Source organism: Schistocerca piceifrons, chromosome 6 (assembly GCF_021461385.2).
Source record: "Schistocerca piceifrons isolate TAMUIC-IGC-003096 chromosome 6, iqSchPice1.1, whole genome shotgun sequence".
Classification (NCBI taxonomy): domain Eukaryota; kingdom Metazoa; phylum Arthropoda; class Insecta; order Orthoptera; family Acrididae; genus Schistocerca; species Schistocerca piceifrons.
This window is the reverse complement of record NC_060143.1, coordinates 565,417,346-565,435,716: the sequence shown is the minus strand read 5'-3', so window position 1 is coordinate 565,435,716 and position 18,371 is coordinate 565,417,346.

The following is an 18,371-nucleotide window of genomic DNA, read 5'->3' as shown; positions in this document are numbered from 1 at the left end:
AGCAGTAAACTAATTTGAATCACTAATGTTGTATGTCATTTCGTCATTTAGCCTGTCACATGGTCTCATTATTATTGTGCATTTTCTTAGACCAGTACTAATTAGCAGCTGGTTGTCCCATGATCACTTCCACTGCAAAAAACCACCTGCTCCAGTCCTACATGTACTGGAAGGCTGAGTTGCATATATATGCAATCCATTTGGTTTGTGTATTGTAGACACGTCAAACATTTACAGTACCTTAAAAGCACTTTTTACTCTAATAAATAACAATACACACATCAAAAAATGTTTTGCATCACCTAGGGTCCGAGAGTTCCGGAACCTGTATAGAAAATTGGAATAGAGACCAACAAAAACATCATTTCCGCCATTTTATTGCTCATGAAAACCACACATTACATGTTGTACCACCATACAGCGACACCTTCAGATATAGTGGACCAGATTTCAGTACACACTGGTACCTCGAATACCCAGTAGCACGTCCTCTTGCATTGATGCATGAATATATTCGTCGTGGCATACCATCCACAAGTTTATCGAGGCACTTTTGGTCCAGGTTGTCTCACTCCTCAACGGCGATTCGGCGTTGATCCCTCTGAGCGGTTGGTGGGTCACGTCGTCCATAAGCAGCCCTTTTCAATTTAACCCAGGCATGTTCGATAGGGTTCATGTCTGCAGAACATGATGGCCACTATAGTCAAGCGATGTCGTTATCCTGAAGGTTATTCACAAGATGTGCACCATACGGGTGTGAATTGTCATCCACGAAGACGAATGGCCGGCCAAGCGGTTCTAGGCGCTCAGTCCGGAACCGCGCGACTGTTACGGTCGCAGGTTCGAATGCTGCCTCGGGCATGGATGTGTGTGATGTCCTTAGGTTAGTTAGGTTTAAGTAGTTCTAAGTTCTATGGGACTGATGACCACAGATGTTAAGTCCCATAGTGCTCAGAGCCATTTGAACCATTTTTTGAAGACGAATGCCTCGCCAACGTGCTGCCTATATGGTTGCACTATCGGTCGGAGGATGGCATTAACTTATCGTACAGCCATTACGGTGCCTTCCATGACCACCAGCGGCGTACGTAGGACCCACATAATGCCACTCCAAAACAGCAGGAACCTCCACCTCGCCGGAAAATGCGTATAAGGCGTTCAGCCTGACCGGGTTGCCATCCAAAAACGTCTCCAACGATTTTCTGGTTGAAGGCGACATTCATCGGTGAAGAGAACGTGATGCTATTCCTGAGCGGTCCATTCGGCATGTTGCTGGGCCCATCTGCACCGCGCTGCATGGTGTCGTGGCTGCAAACGTGGACCTCGCCATGGACGTCGGGAGTGAAGTTGCGCATCATGCAGCATATTGCGCACAGTTTGTGTCGTAACATGACGTCCTGTGGCTGCACGAAAAGCATTATTCAACATGGTGGCTTTGATGTCAGGGTTTCTCCGAGCCATAATCTATAGGTAGTGGTCATCCACTGCAGTAGTAGCCCTTGAGCGGCCTGAGCGAGGCGTGTCATCGACAGTTCCTGTCTCTCTGTATCTCCTCCATCTCCGAACAACATCGCTTTGGTTCACTCCGAGACGCCTGGACACTTCCCTTGCTGAGAGCCCTTCCTGACACAATGTACCAATGCAGATGCGATCGAATCGCGGTATTGACCGTCTAGGCATGGTTGAACTACAGGCAACACGAGCCGTGCACCTCCTTCCTGGTGGAATGACTGGAACTGGTAGCTGTCGGACCCCCTCTGCCTAACAGGCGCTGCTCGTGCATGGTTGTTTACATCTTTGGGAGGTTTTAGTGACATCTCTGAATAGTCAAAGGGACTGTGTCTGTGATACAATATCAGCAGTCAACGTCTATCTTCAGGAATTCTGGGAATCGGGGCGATCCAAAACTTTTTTGATGTATGTATAACACTAAAATAATGTACACACTGGACTCGTATTCATGAGGACGATGGTTCAAATCTGCGTCCGCTTATCCTGATTTAGCTTTTCCGTGATTTCCCTTAATCGCTTCAGGCAAATGCTGGGGTGGTTCCTCTGAAAGGGTACAACCGACTTTCTTCCACATCCTTCCCTAATCTGATATGGACGGATGACCTCGCTGTTTGGCCCCCTCCCTCAAATCAACCAGCCAGCCAACCCACTAAAATGATATGCTTTGAGATATGGAACACATTTCATCCAGCTCACATTTCCAGTTTGTCGTGACACGAATTCATACGTACGTCCGAGTAATAATATTTCACTGTCAGCCTCGTAACTTCCTGTTAAGTGAACCTACATTCATCAGCATTCATTTGTTCCCTTGTAATTTATTATAAATTCATTGAGGTCCTTAAGTGTACAGTTTGAAACGGTGGGTGGGAAGTGTAAAATTTTCGTTGTTTCTTTCGTCATGCAAATGACCAAAATATTTTCCTCCGAATAATTCATGTGTCGCACAAAAAGACAATAATCTCATAAATATATAGGGATTGCACTGTTAATGTAAATAATATAAATAACTTATGACATGGTTGTTAATGATTTACAGTGACATATATTTCAAAAAGTTCTTTCTGTATTTTTAGTTTTTGCACTATGTTCGCCAAATTACCGAAAAAAAGAAAACCATACCTAATAATGGATTTAAAGTAGCTTATATACGATACTTTTCGTATTTCTGTGTAATGTATTTTCCAGATTTCGTTAAGCCCTTAACACTAAGTTTTTTTTTCCTTTGTTCATCTCAATATGGTGTCGGGATTTGCTTTAATTTGGTAATTACCTCCAGGTACGTATGGATGGGTGTCTGTTGTTTGTAGCGTCAAGTACAAGTTGTTCTTGCAACTATGTCAGCATGACATGCCTACTTTAATTGTGATCCGTCCAGTTTGGTGGAAAGTTGTGTTGCTGTTCAATGTGCCTGTCGTTTACTATGCTGATTGAAGTTATTTTCATCGTCATCCAGTTTCATATGGCATTCTGTAGACTAGATGGCATTACAGGAATTGTGAACCTGCGCTTAATAGAATCCTGTATAGCTTCCCTCTGGTAGGGGAGTATTACCTCGTACCTGCTGACTTTGATTAATGCAGTCTGTAAGGAAATATTAATTTTTTCTTGGAAGTAACTGGTTTCCATGTGTTACTGATGAATAAACCTAGTTGTGGATTTATCTGTCCTCTGTTCATTGGGATATCTTTCTCAGGGGCCACAGTGTCATAAGATATTTGAATATACGGTAGTGTTTGTTTTGAATTGTTTCCTTGCTTCTTCTGATGTTCAGTGCTATTGATTGAGTTCCACCCAGTTATACATGAGCGTGCTGCAGTGTTCAGGCTAAGAAGATAGTGTTGAGGATGTTTGCACTCTCTATATTCTAACATAACTTTGAGTCTCTCTTCTTTTAACAAATGTGGTAGGTATTAGAAGAACTGCTTCTAAATAATTTTTTTGATGATATATTTTGGAGCATATCCTAGTTTTCATGCCATGCTCCTTTATTGGTGCCCGAATTTCATTAAGTTTATGCTCTTAATTAAACTACACATTTCGCGTCAGGTATGATATTATATCCCAGTTACATCTCTCTTCAGTTACGTGAATACAGGTTATGTCAGGTTGTTGGTCGACACATCTAGTTCTGAGAGCTAGGAACTGCTACACCTCCTTTTCACTCCTGTCATTTGGACATACGTTGTTAATCTTTGTTTGGCTCCCTCTAACTCAACCACCTTGTTTATCACCAGAACCATCATCTTGCAGTTGATAACCTTGGGCATTTCAATGGGTGGTGCCATGTCAGTTGCATATATTGTTGCTGCCTGAAAGCATTCCTGTTGAAATACGCATTTTATTGATAATGGTGCTGTAAGTCACCTTGCTAAAATTTTATAACCTCTCTGAGTTATGTAATCGATTGGTAGGTTTCTTTAGTTATTTATGCTTGACTCCATTAGCCCCTTAGTAAAGTGTCTAAGACACATCACTTTAGCTAAAAGTTCATGAGAGGAACATGTGACATAGGTGTCAGTTACTCACCATAGCTTCTCATACAGGTTTCTTTAGTTATTTATGCTTGACTCCATCAGCTCCTTAGTAAAGTGTCTCAGACACATCAGTTTAGCTAAAAGTTCATGAGACAAACATGTGACATAGGTGTCAGTTACTCACTATAGCTTCTCATATAATTGCAAATGTACTCCAACAATGTTGCCTCTTTTTTTAAAAAAAAAATGAGATCATTATCACTCAGAATTCTTGTTTGATTAAATAAAGTAGTCCGCTGTCAGCTTTCGCGGTTATTACGCCTGTAGCGACAGAGTGCAACTGCTCTAGCCATCTGTGGAAAGTGTGGTAAACCGCCTAAAAATGTGTTGGATAGTTGGTTCCCGCGTCCTTCACTGCATTCACCCGTTAACTGTCCCGTTGGTGAACGCTTTGTCCTTTTATTTTCTTGTGTAGTGTAGGAAGCCAAAGTTTTCTCTTCACTGTAACAATTTCACGCTCATTTCACGCTTATATTTGTTACAGTCGCTTCAGTTTGCTTAACCCTCAAAAAACTATATTTTCATATTTTTTGTAGTCGAGGCCGATTCAGATTTGATAAGCCAGAGATCTGTATAGAATTTCATCCGAAGTATTGTCAGGGGGATTTCCCCTAGTGTTTCCGCAGTCCTTTTGCATTATGAAATTAGAGTTATCCTATACAAATACGGTTCACCACCTTTTTCGTGTCACCCCCAGTGTCGACAGAAAATGATTTTAAATGCGGAATTTTATGTGTCCATTCTGCACAGCTCTCACAGATTGGTTTTGTGCGATATTATTTTATCGGTACGTATTAACAGGGACAGTGAAACACGAAGCACAACCAGCACTGCAGCGGTGCCAGGTCTGCCCTGGCCTGCGCTGACTGCTGCCGCCGTGCAGCGACGCCCCCCAGTCGCTGCTGGAGCACTCGCCACTCTTCGCGCTTTACTGTCCCTGCTCACAGGCACCGATAAAACAGATACTGCAGTAGGCCTAATGGCGTCCACTCTACCGGATCGGCATATGTAATTCCGATTTAAAAATAATTTTATTTGTGACAGGATAAAAACTGATGCTTCCCATCGACATGCGTGTCACGTGTAAGGTGTGATGAGCCATGTTTGTTTGGTCTGATCCCAGTTACACAACGCAAAAACTAAATTGCAAAAATCTGCCGAAACACCAGATAATTTGTCTGACTCTTAGGTAGGGGACTCTCTCTCTCTCTCTCTCTCTCTCTCTCTCTCTCATATACCGGGGTGAGTCACGTAAGACGTAACGCCCCCTTTACTCTGGAGGCGATTGCACGTATCGGCATGCGGTTTCCGGCGAATCATAGCGGACTATGGGGCACATACTTTGGTACGTGCACAATAATCACAACGTTTATATTGACCGAGCTAATGAGGCAAGTACATGTTTTTTAAATGGGACGCTATACTTTTTTTGTACCATCATTCGAACGCTCTGGAAAATACGCGTGTAGTGACGTAACTCATGTTGCTATTTTGATTCAAACTATGCTTAAAAGAGGGTGGATGAGGATTTACCTACGTAGCGTAGGCCGTGCATGCTGCATAGAGCACGGCAACTCGGCCCGCGGGTCGCGCGAGGCGTGTTTACAGTCTGCAGCCGCTTACGACCGCCTCGACCTTCAATCGTACAATATTTCCCAGCGTCTTTCAAGAGAAGTTTGAATCACAATAGCAACTTGCGTTACATCACTATACGCGTCTTTTACAGAGCGTTAGAATGATGGTAAAAAAAGTGTAGCGCCCCATTTAAAAAACATGTACTTGCCTCGTTATCTCGGTCAATATAAACGTTGTGATTATTGTGCATGTACCAAAGTATGTGCCCCATAGTCCGCTATGAATCGCCGAAAACCGCATGCCGATACGTGCAATCGCCTCCAGAATAAAGGGGGTTACATCTTACGGGACTCCGTAATGAGCTGCAAGTACCTTGCACGTCCAATCCATTAATTAAATTTTTTATCTCTATACAAAACTTTAACTTAGGTATTTGTCCCTCTCTGCCAATCACCCCAACAAGAGGACTGGAGCAGACAAATTAATTCTATATCGTCTAAAGAGATGGTTGCCCCTTTCTCAGTTTTCCCTCCTGGAGGGTGCGAAAATATTCATTAATTACAGATCTTGCAAGCGTGCCATACTCCTTTTTCACATTTTGTAACTTACATGTTTTACTGTTAACTAGTTCTCTAAATAAAACTGCTATTCCACCTACATTACACACTGTGTATCACTGAGTATTTAGTTTCATTTATTTGTTTTTACTTCTTCTAAGAAAATTATATCAAATTCTGAAGCGAAATGACACTCTTTCAGGATTCGTATATCTATGATTGTGTGCACTTCACGTCTACAGTACATATTGTATAATCTTCCACAGCTTCTGACCTTTTACTTAACATATCTTACTTGTCTACTTTAATAACCACTGCTAAAATGAGAGGAAAGTCTTCACATATTTCCTTCTGCATATCGTTATTCTTACCTCTTACTAACAACGTGCTTAGTTATACTATCTCAACACAATGGCCGGCCGGTGTGGCCGTGGGGTTCTAGGTGCTTCAGTCTGGAACCGCGTGACCGCTACAGTCGCAGGTTCGAATCCTGCCTCGGGCATGGATGTATGTGATGTCCTTAGGTTAGTTAGGTTTAAGTAGTTCTGAGTTCTAGAGGACTGATGACCACAGATGTTAAGTCCCATAGGCGTCAGAGCCATTTGAACCATTTTTCAACACAATGTCTGATATCAAACTTCGTTTTTTTTCTCTCTCTCTCTCTCTTCACCAACAAACTTTTCGCTATCCTTTGTTAACAATTATCTAGGTTCGTTTTATTTTCTGATCTTACTCTTATTTCCTCCTCTCCATAAAGGTTTTTTCGCTTTTCGAGAACCTGTCACGGTTTTCTTACAAGTCTTCGTTGCTCTTTATTTTGTTATTTTCATACTGTGAAGTTCTTCCGTTTTTCCGTTAATCTTTTCTCATTCCAGTCCTCTTGTTTCTTTCCCTGTCTTCTGTTCTTTTCTCTACTGAGGCTACATTAATTTCGATTTTAGTATCTGCTACTTAATTACAAGGTCTATGCTGGACAGTACGTACACTTCCTTTAACACTAATGTTTCTGTTTCGGGGTGTAAATGCCACTGTGTCATCCTACACTGAAAAGTTTCTCTTTATTGTAGACTGATCCTTAGTGTGTTCTTGTGTTCTTCCTGATATTTGCTTCTCTTTGGTTGTTTGCTTGTACCTCTCGTTGTGTCATATGGTTCATGTTATTTATATGCACCGCAGCTGGCAAATTGCTGTTGGATTCCATTCCTGTTCTATGTCTCCTAGGGTTATTCTTCAAGGTGCTTGAGTTTCTGTTGGCCACCTGCAATGCATCAGGGTTCTAAAAGTACAATGGGTTCACAGGTCATAGACATCCGCAAATTACCATTCGAGGTAATATATGTGTCGTTCGAATGTGGTTTGAAATCTCAGTAAGGAAATTCTGAACAAGAAGCAGAAACTCGTGCTAACTTCCGCGTGGCTCGCTCTGAGGAAAAACGTGGAAAACCAGTTACTGGCAGCGAACAAATGCGTACAAAAAAAGCTAATGTATTTTAAAATATAAATTAGTCAGTAAACACTGTGGCTCGAAGAGTTAATGGAGTAAATGATATTGCTGAAAATATAATAAGTCAATTGTTTGAGAAAACTCAATGCAGAGTGATTCTGTTCGGCTCTGGATGAGTCAACAGATGTTTCAGATACTACAAAGTGGTTAATCGGTATTCGAGAGATCAAGAAAAATTGTGAAGTGTATGAAGAGCTTCATAGCATTCATGGTGAGGCCACTTGAGAAGAAATTTTTACAAGACTATGAAGTGCTGTTCAGCAAAACAATCTTCAATGAAAAACCTTATGATGTACCACAGCTGATGGTGGCAAAAAACACTTGTGAAAAAGTAAAGATGTCATGAGACTCGTCTCAGAGGAGGTAGAAAACGATGGGGGATAGACATCATCATTCATAGATTACATCATTCATCAACAATCTTTGTGCGGAAAATGCTTGGATACGTCAGAAGCTTTAAAACCAGTCATGCCAGCTGTTAACTATCTACGATCACACACTCTCAACCGTCGTCAATTCCACTGATTTTTGGAAGAGATGGAAGAAAATGACTTGAAATATTATACAGCAGCAGGAAGGTTTAGCTGTGGAAAAGGTGTGACGCGATTTTTTGAGCTACGAATAACAATTTAAATTTTGTTAAATGAAAGGAATCATCTTCTGGCTGAGTTACAAAGCAGTGGGTGGTCACGGAAATTTTCAAATGGTTGGTTCAAATGGCTCTGAGCACTATGGGACTTAACTTCTGAGGTCATCAGTCCCCTATAACTTGGAACTACTTAAACCTAACGAACCTAATGACATCACACACATCCACGCTAGAGGCAGGATTCGAACCTGCGACCGTAGCGGTCGCGCGGTTCCAGACTGTAGCGCCTAGAACCGCTCGGTCACTCCGGCCGGCTTTCAAATGGTGCAAATGGCTCTAAGCACTAAGGAACTTAACATCTGAGGTCATCGGTCCCCTAGACATAGAACTATTTAAACCTAACTAAGCTAAGGACATCAACACACATCCTTGCCCGAGGCAGAATTCGAACCTGCGACCGTAGCAGCAGCGCGGTTCCGGACGGAAGTTTTCATTTCATGCGGATTTAAATAAACATTTGAACAACTTTAATTTAAAATCACAAGTAGAAGACTAGTTAATGCCTGATTTGTATGCTCATATTAAGTCCTTTCGATAAAAAAAGTTGTTTCAGTCTCAGTCGAAGAAAACATGCTTCAGGCGTTTTAATACATGCCGAACGTCCAGTCAGCAATCAGAGACTCTATTACTGGTAGATTTCGCATCTGAAACATTGACTACTTTTAAGAATAAAATTTGTGTAGTTTCTCAGATTTTCATACAATTGCAAACTATATCAAGATTTTTCAGAATCCTGTTAACGCCGGTATAAAATGTCTTACCTCAGACTCCAAATGGAAATATTTCATTTGCAATATAACGATTTTTATAAATAACCATATTTAATTCATAATTGCTGGAATTTTATAAGAGTCCTGATCAGTTGTTCGTAGCTCTTTTGCCACTTTTGGTACTACTTATATCCATGAAAAAAATTCTCTACAGTATACTAGACAAAAAATAGTTAGAGATCTAAACTAACTGATGATCATTTGAAGTCGCTGCTGATTTTTTCCACTATTAACTTGATCTACACCTGCAAACAACTGTTTGGAAATTGCAGCTACCTAAATCTCATTAACCATAATTACAGTGCTTCATTTCATTATGAAAATTGCCTATGAATGTCTCTTAGGTATGATAAATTTTCAGGAAACATGATTTGTATCTCATTAGTCATACATTAAAAACAAGTAACAATTTTATGTATTTTGTATAATTTATTTGCATTGTGAATTTTAATCTATAGAGTCTCACTTCGCTCAGTGATGATGATTCGTTCCTGAATCTTACTCACAGTTAACACTCGTTACGCGAAACACTTTGTACCACAGGAATCCGTGAATAATAGTCAATACGTTCCATTTCGAACTCAAAGCGTGTTTACAATACAGTAGGCCCTATTGTAATTTTTTTATTTATAGTACAGTACATCCTGTTGTACAAGAAAGCTGTCTAAAGATTTTTTTATGCCTATGCTTCAAAATTTGTCGAAAAAGAGGGCCATAGCACTAGCGTTAATGATGTGTCACGCATAACTACTGCCTTATGGGCATTTTTAATCAATTCGTGTTAGTTAACGAGGACAGGTCGAAATTCGAAATCATAAACGGATACTGTAAGGGAAAGGGTTACGATGCGCCGGCGGAGAAAAGATCTTGCAGTACCGTTGCAGAGAACTTGAATTCTCGTCGCGGAAGCCCAAGCAGAAGTACAGGTGACAGAAATTATGGCGTGAGGCCCATTGCGATCAGCACTGCTGACTGAATAGATAGAGCTTTGCTTTACGGTGCGGTAGTGTACAGGAGGACGTGCGACTTAAGTGTTCACTTATAGTGGCCAAAGGGACCGATTCAGGCCAGGAGATGGTTCTTGAAATGGTTGAGGACTGAAAAAAATGTTAAACAGACGCTTTATGAGAAACACCGTTCGTTAGGTGAGTAAATTTCTTACATTTTTCTTCTACTCGTTATGCGAATTACTGGTAATGGAAGGAGCACGATAAGCAAGGATCGACTGTTATAGAAATAAACTGCGGCGGACCGAATGGCATGCATGTCTGACCCGTTACCGCTGGCCGGATTGATGCTGTTCGCGAGCTGGTGTTGGCCCGCGGGCCGTAGTTTGGAACGCCTGATATAAATAAACGATTTAGGACATCATATGCGTAATCCTCTTTGATTGTTTGCAGATGATGCTGTCATTTAGTCTAGTAAAATCATCAGAAGATCAAATCTACGCTATGATTGTCCGTTCCCTGCTAGAGCACTGCTGTGTGGTATGGGATACTTAGCAGGTAGGACTGACAAATGACATCGAAAAATTCCTAAGGAGGCAGCTCGTCTTTTTTATTATGAAACAGGGAAGACAGTGTCATGGATATTATATGCCAGTTGGACTGACAATCATTAAAACAAAGGCCAGATATTTTCACGAAACTTCAATTGCGAACTTCCTGCTCTGAACGCGAAAATATTTTGATGATCCGTACCTAGTTAGGAAAAATTATCATCGTAATAAGGTAGGAGCGATCAGAGCTCGGACGGGAAATTTTAAGTCATCCTTTTCCTTCTGAGCTGTTCGGGAGTGAAACGATAGAGAAGTAGTCTGAAGACGGTTCGATGAACCCTCTGTCAGGCATCTGAGGGTGAATTACAGGGTGACAATTATTGAACTATATAAAAAAACGCAAATAAGTTACAAACTAAGGCGTGCACACAGTTTATTCAATTTGTAAACGTCACTACAGATATTTGGATTTAGGTCATGACATGTTTGATATGGCTGCCATCTAGGGCGATGTGGCGCACACGAGTAGAGAAATTCTGCATGACCCGCTGAAGTGTCGGAACATCGAAGCTATCGATGACCTCCTGCATGGCTATTTTCAGCTCAGCAATGGTTTTGGAGTTATTGCTGTACACCTTGTCTTTAATACAGCCCCACAAAAAGGAGTCAAATGTGTTCAGATCCGGAGAATATGGTGGTCAATCGATGCCCATGCCAGCGGCCTCTGGGTATCTCAGGGCCAGAATGCGGTCCCCAAAGTGCTCCTCCAAGGACATCACTCCCCTTCTCCGATGGAATCGAGATCTGTCTTGCATGAACCACATCTTGTCGAAATCATGGTATTCAACAGACCCGCCGGCACCTTTCAAGTACTGACTATAAGTGGCTGTCTCTCTATATTGCTATCAGCAATAAACTGTGTAATGGTGGATGGGGTAGAATTGAGAGACAATTGCACCATATTATTAGGAAGCGTATATTGGCAACGCCTAATAGACAGAAGGAGGAATTTGACAATTTGCAACCTAATCAGACAATCCACCATTTAGACGCTTCCCACACGGTTATCAATTTTTCGAACGTTTGGTATCAGACGACGAGAGACCTGTGGTTACCAAGGGCGGAAATTTTGCCACTAGTTCGTGAGTTGTGCCCACGGAGGAAATGACAGTGTAGAAGCACATATTCGTAGTGAGGACTCGGTTGCAGCTGAAAAAATCCGTATAAAAGCTGTAAGAGTATTGTCTCGCGCAAAGCCGCCAAAAAAATCACATAACCGTGTGTGAGAGGAATGCTATAAAACGCCTTAATGAGGATGAGAGCATTATCATTCTTCCCGCTGACAAGAGAAGTGCGACGGTAGTTTTGAACGTGACCGACTATCATAGTAAGATTAGCGACTTATTAGATCCGTACGCACACAGCAAACTGAGTAAGACCCCACTGACGAAGTTCCTAGAACTGTTACTCGGATAATAAAAATGTCCTCTGCTGAAGAGAGCTTTCAAAAAACTCTGTTCAGTTTAGTTGCACTACCACCACGACTTTATTAGATGCCGAATGGTCACAAAGAACATGTTCTTCTAAGGCCTATATTTAGCCCTAGTGGTTCGCCCACTTATTCGATAGCCAAGTTCTTGACAACATTATTACGACCTGTGAGGGCTGATCAGACTCCTATATGAAGAATTTAGCATAAGTTATCACTAAATTAAACATCATAGTGGTCCAGCCAGAGGGCATTAGTTAGTTTTGATATGGTACAGCTACCTACTATGGTTCCGCTCAATGAAGTGTTGAAACAGCTGAATCAGATTTTTCCTCCTGATATTGCTGTTCACATATTGCTACACAACCATGTATTTCAAATGGAACGATGAGCTCTGTAAGCAGAAGTATGGCGTGGCTATGGGGAAAAGTTATACGGAAAGTCGGTATGGAAAAATTCGAGGAGCAGGCCTTAGAAACTGCCAACAAAAAACTGAATATCTGGTTCGACTACGTAGACGATACGTTTCTTTTGTGGAGACTTTGGCAGAGAGGAAATACGTCGTTTTCACAAGCATCTCAGCGAGATTATTCATAAGACTCAGTTTACCAAGGAGGTGGAGGCAATAGGAAGACTAAATTTTCTTGATGCGCTATTTTTCAAAAAAGAAGATGGTAGTTCAGGCCACACAGTTTATAGAAAAATTACACATACAGACCGTTACCTGCACCAGGATTCGAACTACCGTCCAGAACAAACGCGAGGCATCATAGAAACGCAGGCGGATGGAGCAAGGAATATCTGCGAACCAGAGCTGCTTGACGTGGAATTAAAACATCTCGTCAATGCGTTGCTCAAGAAAGGTTATTCGTCCGATGTGGTAAGACAGAGCATTATACAGACATGTAAAAATCATAGCAATGCACATGCTTTTGTGAAATCGAAAGTTTTCGTACCTTTCGTTCAGGAAGCTACTGACCCCATAGGAAAAATGTTGAAAAAAAGGAACATCGCGGTAATCTACAAATCCACCTGGAAGATTGGATCACCTAAAATTGGCCAAGGGTGCTCGAAACCGTTGGAAACTGCAGAAATTAGTAGGGATCCGTGCGGGGACGTGTACGTAGCTATTACAAAAAGAACGATAAAAAAATACTCCAAGACCACAGACTAGCTGCTGCGGAACATGCTTTGCAGCCAGAAGACCACCACATTCATTTTGATAGGAGTCAAGTCCCGGCAGCCACAAGAAGATATCATGAAAGGCTATACAGAGGTGCCATAGAGACTGTAAAACACGCCAAGAGTTTCAGTGGGAAGGAGGAGCGCATGAAATTGAACGACATCTGCATCTTGGTGACGAAGAAAATGTGTACCAGTCTTCCACCATGAGGTGACAGCAACAGCGGACGACGGCAGTCGACAATGGCCAATTTCACCCCCGTATTCAAAGCATGTTACGTCACGCTGCTGCGTGGAAGCATGTCTAAACGGAATTTTGATGTAGTCATTACCCATCCGGCAACAACTTAATAGTCCGGAATATTTTATTGTTTGTGACCAAGTGATTTTAACATGTACTGCATTGGAAATGAAGTCATGCTGTGAACTTGTCAATTCACCGTCAGATGATGAGATTATTCGCGAAGCCAAAAATCGACGTCCACTCCAAACTTGATGTCCAAAACAGACAAATAGATTTAGGACTGATTTGTGAGTAGTGGGACAAGGGGGGGGGGGGGGGTGTGGCACCACTGCATTGTTGCCAAATTTATTGAAGATGGTGGTGATGACGTCATGCAAGATGGCGGCATGTAGACTTGGAAACAGTGCTTGACATTATCCAAGATGGCGGCTTCTGGCGGGACAATAGGTCAATTATATTATGTCCACTAGCCTAACCTCCAGAAAAAATGGCGTGAATTTTGAATTTTGGCAGGAAAATAGACCAATTGTGCTATGTCCACTAACCTAAGCCACCAGAAGAAAAAAATGGCGGGAAGTTTGAATTACAACAGGATAATACTTGCAAAAACCGTACTTATCTTTATTATTATTGATTATCATTTATTAACAATCATTATCATTTATTATTATTTATTATCATTTATTATTATTTACTACCATTTATTATTATTATTGAGTTGCTTCCACTAGAAAATTCCCTCCAAATTCAAATTCAAACACGATAATGGCTGCAAAACCTTACTTTTGTTTATTATTATTCATTATCATTTATTAACATTCATTATCATTCATTGTCATTTATTATCATTCATTATCATTTATTATCAATCATTATCATTTATTATGATTATTACTATTATTTATTAATATAGGACTACCTCCACTTGAAAATTGCGCCAAATTCAAAGTCCAACACGATAATGTCTCGAAAACTGAACTTCTATTTATTATTATCATTTATTATTTTTCAAGATGTCCGATCTTCTCAGTGAGAAAGCCATTTTCCTTACATCCATAATAAAAATCTATCACAAGTTCAAAACCCCACACCATAATTGATCACACGTACAAACTTTCTCCGTCACTTATCTTTTTTCACTGGTAGCCTATCATAATCGCATCAATAATAAACTGGACTTATAGTATCGTAAGTAACATCCTTTGATTTTGCAGAGGGGAAGGGACTGAAGACTTTATTTCAAGCAGTACGGTCATCACTTGTTCTCCAACACAGTCAGCACACACATCTTTGATATCGCAGTGCAGTCTCCACGACGTCTGCGCTCCAACTGAATTAGTTCGAATCCTCGCCACCCCCTGGAGAGCGTGCGCAGACACTGCCGACGCCTGTCACGTAAGGTGGCCGGCCACTCGCGCTGGACTGCCGATATGCTGGGGGCGAGCCCAGTGATCGCTCCAAAATTGTAAACATGTTTTCGCTGGACACGCTGGAACTTGCCGAGTTTGACATCACAGCAGTGTCTTGTCCACTCACTATGTGTATTCGTCGCCTCCGCACGTTTCCCGCCAAAATTGTTTGCCTCGGTGCTGAGTCACACAACGGTCGGCCGTTCCCTGCCAGACTTTTGGCGCCAAAGTTGTTTTCCTGGGCACGTTCAAACCTGTCAATGAAGACCGCTCACCATCCACCACGTGTCCTTGTGCGAGCGAGAACGCAGTGCTACACTTCTGGCGGCAAAGTTTGCTGGACAGTGGAATCCGCCATGACTATATAACAGCACGTTTGGTCCGCACTAGAACGCTCGCTAATTGACACTCTCTCGCACGCGTTTTAACTGTACAATCGCTGCTCTGTCGCCCCGCTTACGTCACACACCCTCCATACAAGCGACGAACATAGTCTTCTGTAAATATCTAAGAGCTTAATTCCATTTCGTTTTTAATCATATTAAATAATTCAATTTACAATTTCTTATTCGTATGCAAAGGTGATCAACTACCTAATTTCAACTACTTTTCGAGGACCAGACAGCCACCTCTCCCTAGGAACCAGCGCCGAGTTTGAATTCTGGCAGTAAAGAAAGGTCACTTCCGCATTCTTTACCAACCTAACAAAATTCTTGGAAAGAAAGGGCACTTGTACTAACCTCAGCCACCCGACCGCCACGTCCTCCTAGGAAGCAGCGCCAAGTTTGAAATCTGACAGTAAACAAAACTCACTTGCGCTCCTGCCACCAACCTATGAAAATTGTTGCAAACGAAGCTCATGACCACAACACTAAGCCAACAGCACTCAACCTCTTCCTACACAATTTGGGTAAAACGACTCACCTTGCACTAGGCCCATGGATGGAGGAACCAACTAATTTATTTCCACACCACACAGACCAGCAAAACACTCCTACATAACTCATTTATAATGCTCTAGACACACGCTTGCTAATTGTAAACAGTTAAAAATAACTCATAGCACAGTCTACAGACATGCGAACCGCTCATAAATAATGCAAAACATTTTCATCCAAATAGCCAAAGAACTCCGAATTTTCGGAAATAATTTCAGTCCATAAGCTGATGGAAGGTGGAAAGAGTGTACTTTATTTATTTGGGACATATCTTTTTGAAAATTTTGCATCTCATAGGTTTCGATATGTAAGGCTGACATAAGGCAGTTTCTGAACACCAGTAGTGCACTACACATGGCAACACAACCACACACACCGAGATATTCATTCCAATCAGACCTCTGACTCCTCTACAGATAAATTTGTCCAGTTATTTGTTGACTCACTCACAGTCTGACCAGATTGCAGTTTTTGCGCAAAAACCACTCAGACTGCGCTGTGCTGCTCGGGGAAATAAGGAAGGGCTGCACTCTAATTAATTGGAGCCCTTTTTTTTAGTTGTGGAGTATAATTGTCACAAAACACGCACACTGATCCGACTGTGGTCATCTGACACAGGCCACAAACACGTAAACAACTCCTAATTTCACCACACAATAGCAAACTGCTCTTATGTAAAGCAGTACACAATATCAGCAGACGACTCTCCAAATAAAGCACCGCACAGTGCACAGACATGCTCGCAAAATAGTGCAACAGACGCGCCCAAACACGCCCAGCTGCCAAACCGACCAAACATTTCTGCTCGGCCTCCCCAAAACATGTCCTCAACACAGTCGCATTCGCACCTAATACCGGAGAAATTGATATCGCCTATGTGCATTAGATTACGCTCCAAGGCAGGCCACACGCACGTGCGGTCAGCGGGGAAGGGGGTTCCAGAGTCTCCAGCCAAGTTCAACTTCCGAGTGCTCGTGAAAGCCGACCAGAAAGGCCACTCTCCTCTGAAACATGTGAAAGCTGCATTGTTCTTCTCATGTATACCGCAGGCGTCTCAGATCTGGACCTGCCTACACGTCTATTGTCAGAATAGCTCATAGCTCGTTGACACACGCGGGAAAACATTTACTACTCACATGCAACCGAGATGGTGACGGAAAACCAATCACTCTGATCTGCGCTGCAGGCGTGTGTAATCTTGAGAACACTTTTTTTATTTTTTCGAACAAATTATTTAACCATAAAGTATATCTATCATGCTATCACAAAACACCCACCCAGATGTGCCCTGGGCTATGTTGCACAGCCCACAGACACGCACCTAATCATAATTTCAACACCCATTATAACAAACTGCTACTAAATAATTCCTCACACAGATGTGTAGATACGCTCAGTACTCGTAAACTATCCTAATAACGCATAGCAGAGCCCGCAGATCCGCTCGCAAAATAACTCAGCAGACGTGCGCAGGTACCTCCTAGTCTGCACCATGCCCACAGGATCGTGAAGTCACTCATCCGTCTGATCTCAGACCTCGCACAGCCCCTGCTCGGCTTCCGCAAGCGTGAGTTGGCGCGGTCAGCGCACTCGTCAGCGGTCAAAGCACACACATACGTCCGTCGAGGGCCGCGATCTGTCACAATCCCGAGCCGCTACCACCGAATGCAGGTGAAAGTCAACTTTATATCAACGTAGCATAATTCCAAAGCGCGGCCTCCATATGCTATACACATCATAGCAGCATATGTCTTTACCTCCTACGACACAGTAGCACACTGCGCATTGCTCCGCACATTACATTACACGACCCTATAACTAAACATAACTACACATCCCTGCTCTCGCCTCGTCTCGTGACCAGACATCTAAAACCTTCTCAATATTATTCTTACTTTCCAACATTTATTAAAAAAAAAATCTAATTTACACCTCCCACCGCACCTAACATCACACCCGTCCCACCATCAACACACGCAAACGTCCTCAACCCTGCCAGGACACTCATATATCACCCCACAATCCATGCCCATCAATCAATTTACCATTCTCATCCCCTCTTATCGAATTACAAACGTAGCCTCTATCTTAACACCAATCAACTCATCTTTCTCGCACTTTCAACAGTAAAAATAATTTTACACACACCCAGAAATACCAAACGCAATTAAAGAGTCAGACTTTTATACAGAGCATCAAGCACATACGATACTCACACCAAAATTCGGAGAGCGCTTGCTGTGTTTTCTGTATCTCTATGTGCATTCACACCTCGCGGACGGCTCCCAGGACCCGGTGCCGGCCGCGCACGGGGTAGTGTTTGAAGGTGGATCCACCTCGCGCAAGGTAGGAAGCTGTATTCGAATGCAGATCCACAGTATACAATACCCGAGTTAGCGTTCGAGTGTGGATCTGCTGCGTACTATATATCCAGAGCTGTTTCCGAGAGGCGGATCCACCATACGCAGCATCCGTGATGGGGTACGCGGGTGGACCAAGCACGCGTT